We start from the raw sequence: 9,626 nt of genomic DNA, 5'->3' as shown, positions 1-9,626 counted from the left end.
TCAGAAACGGGATAGGTCCGAGTACAGAGCCCTGTGGAACTCTACTGGCGACTTCATGCCAATCTAAGGTCTCACCCCTCACCGTAACTCACTGCTTCCTGTTGCTTAGTTACTCCCTTACCCACTGGAGCCCCTTACCAGTTAAATGAACAAATGAGCCCCTTACCAGTTACTCTTCCCTGTTTCTCCAACATATGCACCAGCCCCTTATGGGGTACTGCATCAAAGGCTTTTCGACAGTCCTAGAAAATGTAGACTACTCAGCCTTCTCTTTCTTGCTCAATCTTTGTCACCCGATTTTAGATTTCTATTAATCCAGTGAATCAAGATTTACCATGACAGAACCCGTGTTGGTGGTGTCGCGAGTCCCTTCTCTCCAGATGTGTTACTAGTTTTTTCTCACGATCTTCTCCATCACCTTGCATGGTATACAAGTTAAGGACACTGGAACGTAGTTCTGTGCCTTTCACCGTTTTTGTGTGTTGGGACTACGTTAGCCGTCTTCCATATTTCTGGCAAATCTTCCATCTCCAGTGATCTACTATACACTATGGAGAGTGGCAAGCAAAGTACTTGTACACAGTCTTTCAATACCCATGGTGATGTTCCGTCCGGACCAACAGCCTTTCTCACGTCCAGAACTAACAGGCAGCCTGGTTTACTGCCACCTCTCTTAGCTCAGGGACTTCACCTCATTCGATTGTGAAGATCTCCTGGAATTTCTTGTTAAGTTCTTCACACACCTCTTTGTGTGCTCATTTATTTGTGCTCACCTAATTGTGCCTGCAGGATCGAGCTCTTGCTCTTGGACCCCGCTTTTCTAGCCGTTGATTGTCTAATGCAATGACTCTTTACCTATTTTCCTATCATACCTGCTTTTAAAGTTATGAATGGAGTTTGCCTCTACAACCTGATCCTTTACTTCATTTAAATTATTCACTGCCCTTACGCTAAATGAAAACTTTCTAGCATCTCTATGACACATCTCAGTCTCAAGCTTCCATCCGTGCCCCCTTGTTCAGTTTATATTTATTATAAACAATTTCTGTTTCCACCCTGTCAACCCTTTTAAGTATTTTATACATCTGTATCATGTCTCCCCTCTCCCTGAGTTTCTAGCGTCGTCAGGTTTAGTTCCTTTAGTCTCTCTTCGTACTTCATCCCTTTAAACTCTGGGACGAGTCTCGGTGCAAACTTCTGGACCTCTCCGAGCTTCCTTATGTGTTTGTTTTTATGGGGTTCCAAGGTAAGGCATACTCTAGGACTGGCCTCACATAGGCGGTATACAGTGATCTAAATGCCGCCTTATCTTGAGGTTATCTTGAGATTATTTCAAGTTTTAGTGTCCCCGCGGCCCGGTCCTCGACCAAGCCTCCACCCCCAGGAAGCAGCCCGTGACAGCTGACTAACACCCAGGTACCTATTTTACTGCTAGGTAACAGGGGCATAGGGTGAAAGAAACTCTGCCGATTGATTCTCGCCGGTGCCTGGGATCGAACCCAGGACCACAGGATCACAAGTCCCGCGTGCTGTCCGCTCGGCTGACCTGCTCCCTGTGTCCCCTCGGCCGACCGGCTCCCTGTGTTCCCTCGGCCGACCGGCTCCCTGAATCCCCTCGGCCGACCGGCTCCCTGAATCCCCTCGGCCGACCGGCTCCCTGTGTTCCCTCGGCCGACCGACTCCCTGTGTCCCCTCGGCCGACCGGCTCCCTGAATCCCCTCGGCCGACCGGCTCCCTGTGTCCCCTCGGCCGACCGACTTCCCTGCCTTATTCAAGTTTCTGAAGAATGTTCTGACTTTTGCCAGCGAAGAGTATGCGGCTGACGGTATTCTATTTATATGAGCCTCTGCAGTTAGGTTTGGTGTTAGGTGAACTCCCAAGTCTTTTTCTCTAGTAGTTATAAGGAGGTAGTTTCCTTTCATCATGTATCGGCCTTTCAGTCTCCTGGCTCCTGATCACATTTCTATCACCTTACACGTGCTAGTGTTGAACTCTAGCAGCCATTTCTCGGACCAGCTCTGCGGTCTGTTCAAGTCGTCCTTGGGAATCATACAATCCTAATTTGTCTGTGTGTGTATCTCACACACACCTGTGTGTGTGTGTGTGTGCGTGTGTGTGTGTGTGTGTGTGTGTGTGTGTGTGTGTGTGAGTGTGTGAGTGTGTGAGTGTGTGTGTGTGTGTGTGTGTGTGTGTGTGTGTGTGTGTGTGTGTGTGTGTGTGTGTGTGTGTAATTACCTAAGTGTAATTACCTAAGTGTAGTTACAGGATGAGAGCTACGCTCGTGGTGTCCCGTCTTCCCAGCACTCTTTGTCATATATCGCTTTGAAACTACTGACGGTCTTGGCCTCCACCACCTTCTCACCTAACTTGTTCCAACCGTCTACCACTCTGTTTGCGAAGGTGAATTTTCTTATATTTCTTCGGCATCTGTGTTTAGCTAGTTTATATCTATGACCTCTTGTTCTTAACGTTCCAGGTCTCAAGAAATCTTCCCTATCGGTTTTATCAATTCCTGTTACTATTTTGTATGTAGTGATCATATCACCTCTTTTTCTTCTGTCTTCTAGTTTTGGCATATTTAATGCCTCTAACCTCTCCTCGTAGCTCTTACCCTTCAGTTCTGGGAGTCACTTAGTAGCATGTCTTTGCACCTTTTCCAGTTTGTTGATGTGCTTCTTAAGATATGGGCACCACACAACTGCTGCATATTCTAGCTTTGGCCTAACAAAAGTCGTGAACAATTTCTTTAGTATATCGCCATCCATGTATTTAAAAGCAATTCTGAAGTTAGAAAGCGTGGCATAGGCTCCTTGCACAATATTCTTTATGTGGTCTTCAGGTGATAGTTTTCTATCTAGAACCACCCCTAGATCTCTTTCTTTATCAGAATTCTTTAAAGATTTCTCACATAATATATAGGTTGTGTGGGATCTATGTTCTCCTATTCCACATTCCATAACATGGCATTTATTAACATAAAATTCCATTTGCCAAGTGGCGCTCCATGTACTTATTTTCCGACTATCAACAGTTGTGATCTATCGTTATCCGCTCTCGCTATGATCTCTCTCATTATTGTTATAAGACCTTCACGTTTACTATCTAGCTCCTCCTTTGACCATGTGCTGCTTGGCGGCAGACTATATGCATTTATGATCATTAGTTTATCATCCTCATGGCAGATCTCTAGTGCTATTATGTCAACTTCTTGTGGATTGGCAATCACTATTTCGTTCACCTTTAGGTGTTCTTTCACCAGCACAGCAACGCCACCGCCTTTCCTAATTTTTCTGTCCCGTCTCCAAATTGAGTAGCCCCTTGGGAATATGACCTCATTTAAAATAGCATCTTCAAATTTTTTTCTCCGTGAGTGCAACAATGTCTGGTGTCTGCAGCAGTATTACATCACTTAACTCCAGTATCTTTGATCTTACTCCATCTATGTTGGTGTATGCAATCTTCAGGAACTTGTTCCCCCTCTCTTTATTCTTCACTCCCCGTCTCTCTATTGATTTTGTTGGTTTGCCTTTATGTACCACTTTACTGGTCTGCCTACCCCTATCACTTTGTAGAAAAAAGAATTGATTTCTTCTTCATTCCTGCTCTCATTTAAACGTTTTGCCTCGGCGAGGTTCAGTTTCAGCTTCTCTCTCTCTCTTCTTTTGAAAGATCTCGTCTTAATGACCACACTTTCCCTTCCTCATCACTTTGTAATTTTCTAGCATTCCTTAATACTTCTTCCATTTGTTTGGTACCATTTAGGGTGATCCTCAAAGGTCGATCTTTCCCTTTTACGTACCTGCCTATTCTCCTGTAGTCGCACACATTCTCTATGGTTGTAAGACCTTCCACGAGGCCAACAATTTTATCTACTACTTTTTCTTCTTCTACAGCTCTTTCTGACCTAGATGTTATCTCCTTTTCCTTGCAGCCAAAAATGATCAGGGACTTACTCAGATCAACTGTGTTTTGCACCAACTTCGGGTTAGATGCCAATTCTTTCCTCACTTCCAGCCTAATGTTTGTTTTATCTTGGTTGCTGCAGTGTTTGACTTCCTTTACTGCTTCTTCTATTTTTTCCTTCTCCTTGGCTACTTGTGCATAAGTGAGTTGCATATCTTTCTTGCACTGTTCTATTCCCTGTGTAACTTCCTCCATCTGTGCTGACAAAAGCTGTTTCTCCTGTTGAAATTCCTTACCTAACCTATTGTAGTCATTTATGTTTAAATTTACTTTAACTTCTTCCAAAGCTATTTTTAAGAGTCTATTTTCTTCTTCCATGGCTTTGCAATTAGTTTCCAATTGAATCTTATCCTTGCGCAAGTCTTTCATTATACCCTCAAGACATAAAACTTTGCTATTTAAATGGTCATTACTTTCTTTCAATTTACTAATTATTTCTACATGAGAGGTCATAATTGTATCTAATTTTACCAGCTTATTGTATAGACTGGTTATCTCAATGCTTTCTTCACTGAATCCAGCAAAATCAAGCTCTGTTTTGTATTTCCTCGTGCAGGCGGCCATCTTGAATGTTGTTCTCTGCACTGGAAACACTAGGGGTAACTTTTTCTCATCCACTATTTCACTTCCCTTGGCACATTCCTGTTATCTCACCTATTTTTCAAAAGCACTATACCTTTATGTTCTTTGGGACACCACTCACTATCATCATCCTGTACTACAATACTTAGGATTATTGAAATATGCTGGAGCTCCTCTTGTCTGCCTCTTGGGAAAGAACTTGGGATAAGTGTGTGTGTGTGTGTGTGTATGTGTGTGTGTGTGTGTGTGTGTGTGTGTGTGTGTGTGTGTGTGTGTGTGTGTGTGTTTGTATTCACCTAGTTGTGCTTGTGGGGGTTGAGCTCTGCTCTTTCGGCCCGCCTCTCAACTGTCTATCAATCAACTGTTACTAACTAATTTTTTCACACACACACACACACACACACACACACACACACACACACACACACACACACACACACACACACACAGGATAGGGGCCTCGTAGCCTGGTGGATAGCGCGCAGGACTCGTAATTCTGTGGCGCGGGTTCGATTCCCGCACGAGGCAGAAACAAATGGCCAAAATTTCTTTCACCCTAAGTGCCCCTGTTACCTAGCAGTAAATAGGTACCTGGGAGTTAGTCAGCTGTCACGGGCTGCTTCCTGGGGTGTGTGTGTGTGGTGTGAAAAAAAAAAAAAAATAGTTAGTAAACAGTTGATTGACAGTTGAGAGGCGGGCCGAAAGAGCAAAAAGCTCAACCCCCGCAAAAACACAACTAGTAAACACACAGGAAGCAGCCCGTAGCAATTGTCTAACTCCCAGGTACCTATTTACTGCTAGGTAACAGGGCATCAGGGTGAAGGAAACTCTGCCTATTTGTTTTTCCGGCGGTGCGTGTGCGCGCGCGTGCGCGCGCGTGTGTGTGTGTGTGTGTGTGTGTGTGTGTGTGTGTGTGTGTGTGTGTGTGTGTGTGTGTGTGTGTGTGTGGATGGGTGTTACTGAATAATTAATTTATTCTAGTGCTATAAATTGTATTCTTATCGGCCAACATTCATGTTATGATATATTCAAGATTTTCTCTTGGGTGAACAATTCACTGCAAACTAACGCCATTATACAAGTACTAAACATACGTTTATGAATCCAATGTTTGTATGTGTATTTGTAGAGATGTTGGCGAGCTGATCCTCTGACCTGACCAGTGCTGCCCCAGGGCTCTCGTCAGCACCACCAAGGTCTGCTCTCTCAAGGCTTCGAGCACAATCCCTCAGCTTATGCCGTCTCTCTGTGAATTGCTTTATTATGCTTTCGAGCAGCGTGGAGTGGGAGGCTGGAGGGTAGAGGGAGGGAGAATGACTAAGGAGGGAAGAAGGAAGGAATATTGGTGCAGGCGAGGATGGGGTGGATGGAGGTGTAGATGCAAAGCAAAAATAGTGGTGAGGATCAAAGGGAATGAAGGATTACAACACAGAATCACTGTTAAAAGGGTCAAGAAATGTTATAGCGTCTGAGGATTAGTGTGCGAGAATGTAAGACCATGGACAATTAGTACTCTGTGTAATTAGTACAATTGGTACAATTAGCGTACAAATGGTACTCTGGTAGGTCTACTGGCCCATGTGAGGCAGCAACACTGCAGCAGTCCTACTGACCCATGTGAGGCAGCAACACTACTGACCCATGTGAGGCAGCAACACTACTGACCCATGTGAGGCAGCAACACTGCAGCAGCACTACTGGCCCATGTGAGGCAGCAGCACTACTGACCCATGTGAGGCAGCAACACTGCAGCAACACTACTGGCCCATGTGAGGCAGCAACACTGCAGCAGAACTACTGGCCCATGTGAGGCAGCAACACTACTGACCCATGTGAGGCAGCAACACTGCAGCAGCACTACTGGCCCATGTGAGGCAGCAGCACTACTGACCCATGTGAGGCAGCAACACTGCAGCAGCACTACTGGCCCATGTGAGGCAGCAACACTGCAGCAGAACTACTGGCCCTTGTGAGGCAGCAACACTACTGGCCCATGTGAGGCAGCAACACTACTGGCCCATGTGAGGCAGCAGCACTACTGCCCCATGTGAGGCAGCAACACTGCAGCAGCACTACTGGCCCATGTGAGGCAGCAACACTGCAGCAGAACTACTGGCCCATGTGAGGCAGCAACACTACTGGCCCATGTGAGGCAGCAACACTACTGGCCCATGTGAGGCAGCAACACTACTGGCCCATGTGAGGCAGCAACACTACTGGCCCATGTGAGGCAGCAACACTACTGGCCCATGTGAGGCAGCAGCACTACTGGCCCATGTGAGGCAGCAACACTGCAGCAGTCCTACTGGCCCATGTGAGGCAGCAACATGGGCCAACACGGCAACATGGCAGCAACATGGGCCCATGTGAGGCAGCAACAGCAACACTACTGGCCCATGTGAGGCAGCAACACTACTGGCCCATGTGAGGCAGCAGCACTACTGGCCCATGTGAGGCAGCAACAGCAACACTACTGGCCCATGTGAGGCAGCAACACTACTGGCCCATGTGAGGCAGCAACACTACTGGCCCATGTGAGGCAGCAACACTACTGGCCCATGTGAGGCAGCAACACTACTGGCCCATGTGAGGCAGCAACACTACTGGCCCATGTGAGGCAGCAACACTACTGGCCCATGTGAGGCAGCAACACTACTGGCCCATGTGAGGCAGCAACACTACTGGCCCATGTGAGGCAGCAACACTACTGGCCCATGTGAGGCAGCAGCACTACTGGCCCATGTGAGGCAGCAACACTGCAGCAGTCCTACTGGCCCATGTGAGGCAGCAACATGGGCCAACATGGCAACATGGCAGCAACATGGGCCCATGTGAGGCAGCAACAGCAACACTACTGGCCCATGTGAGGCAGCAACACTACTGGCCCATGTGAGGCAGCAGCACTACTGGCCCATGTGAGGCAGCAGCACTACTGGCCCATGTGAGGCAGCAACACTGCAGCAGTCCTACTGGCCCATGTGAGGCAGCAACATGGGCCAACATGGCAACATGGCAGCAACATGGGCCCATGTGAGGCAGCAACAGCAACACTACTGGCCCATGTGAGGCAGCAACACTACTGGCCCATGTGAGGCAGCAGCACTACTGGCCCATGTGAGGCAGCAACACTACTGGCCCATGTGAGGCAGCAACACTACTGGCCCATGTGAGGTAGCAACACTGCAGCAGCCCACTGACCCATGTGAGGCAGCAACACTGCAGCAGCACTACTGGCCTATGTGAGGCAGCAACACTGCAGCAGTCCTACTGGCCCATGTGAGGCAGCAACACTACTGACCCATGTAAGGCAGCAACACTGCAGCAGCACTACTGGCCCATGTGAGGCAGCAACACTGCAGCAGCACTACTGGCCCATGTGAGGCAGCAACACTGCAGCAGCACTACTGGCCCATGTGAGGCAGCAACACTGCAGCAACACTACTGGCCCATGTGAGGCAGCAACACTGCAGCAGTCATACTGGCCCATGTGAGGCAGCAACACTACTGACCCATGTGAGGCAGCAACACTGCAGCAGTCCTACTGGCCCATGTGAGGCAGCAACACTACTGACCCATGTGAGGCAGCAGCACTGCAGCAGCACTACTGGCCCATGTGAGGCAGCAGCACTGCAGCAGCACTACTGGCCCATGTGAGGCAGAAACACTGCGGCAACCCTACTGGCCCATGTGAGGCAGCAACACTGCAGCAGCACTACTGGCCCATGTAGGGCAGCAACACTACTGGCCCATGTGAGGCAGCAACACTGCAGCAGTTTTACTGGCCCATGTGAGGCAGCAACACTGCAGCAGTCATACTGGCCCATGTGAGGCAGCAACACTACTGACCCATGTGAGGCAGCAACACTGCAGCAGTCCTACTGGCCCATGTGAGGCAGCAACACTACTGACCCATGTGAGGCAGCAGCACTGCAGCAGCACTACTGGCCCATGTGAGGCAGCAGCACTGCAGCAGCACTACTGGCCCATGTGAGGCAGAAACACTGCGGCAACCCTACTGGCCCATGTGAGGCAGCAACACTGCAGCAGCACTACTGGCCCATGTAGGGCAGCAACACTACTGGCCCATGTGAGGCAGCAACACTGCAGCAGTTTTACTGGCCCATGTGAGGCAACAACACTGCAGCAGCACTACTGGCCCATGTGAGGCAGCAACAATACTGGCCAATGTGAGGCAGCAGCACTGCAGCAGCACTACTGGCCCATGTGAGGCAGCAACACTGCAGCAGCACTACTGGCCCATGTGAGGCAGAAACACTGCAGCAACACTACTGGCCCATGTGAGGCAGCAACACTGCAGCAGCACTACTGGCCCATGTGAGGCAGCAACACTACTGGCCCATGTGAGGCAGCAACACTGCAGCAGCACTACTGGCCCATGTGAGGCAGCAACACTACTGGCCCATGTGAGGCAGCAACACTGCAGCAGTTCTACTGGCCCATGTGAGGCAGCAACACTGCAGCAGTCCTACTGGCCCATGTGAGGCAGCAACACTACTGGCCCATGTGAGACAGCAACACTGCAGAAACACTTCTGGTCCATGTGAGGCAGCAGCACTACTGGCCCATGTGAGGCAGCAACACTACTGGCCCATGTGAGGCAGCAACACTACTGGCCCATGTGAGGCAGCAACACTACTGGCCCATGTGAGGCAGCAACACTACTGGCCCATGTGAGGCAGCAACACTACTGGCCCATGTGAGGCAGCAGCACTACTGGCCCATGTGAGGCAGCAACACTGCAGCAACACTACTGGACCATGTGAGGCAGCAACACTGCAGCAGCACTACTGGCCCATGTGAGGCAGCAACACTGCAGCAACACTACTGGCCCATGTGAGGCAGCAACACTGCAGCAGCACTACTGGCCCATGTGAGGCAGCAACACTACAGGCCCATCTGAGGCAGCAACACTACTGGCCCATGTGAGGCAGCAACACTACTGGCCCATGTGAGGCAGCAACACTACTGGCCCATGTGAGGCAGCAACACTACTGGCCCATGTGAGGCAGCAACACTACTGGCCCATGTGAGGCAGCAACACTACTGGCCCATGTGAGGCA

This window comes from Procambarus clarkii, chromosome 56 (assembly GCF_040958095.1).
Source record: "Procambarus clarkii isolate CNS0578487 chromosome 56, FALCON_Pclarkii_2.0, whole genome shotgun sequence".
Taxonomy (NCBI): Eukaryota; Metazoa; Arthropoda; class Malacostraca; order Decapoda; family Cambaridae; genus Procambarus; species Procambarus clarkii.
The sequence above is the reverse complement of the archived record's forward strand: the minus strand, read 5'-3'. Positions refer to the sequence as shown.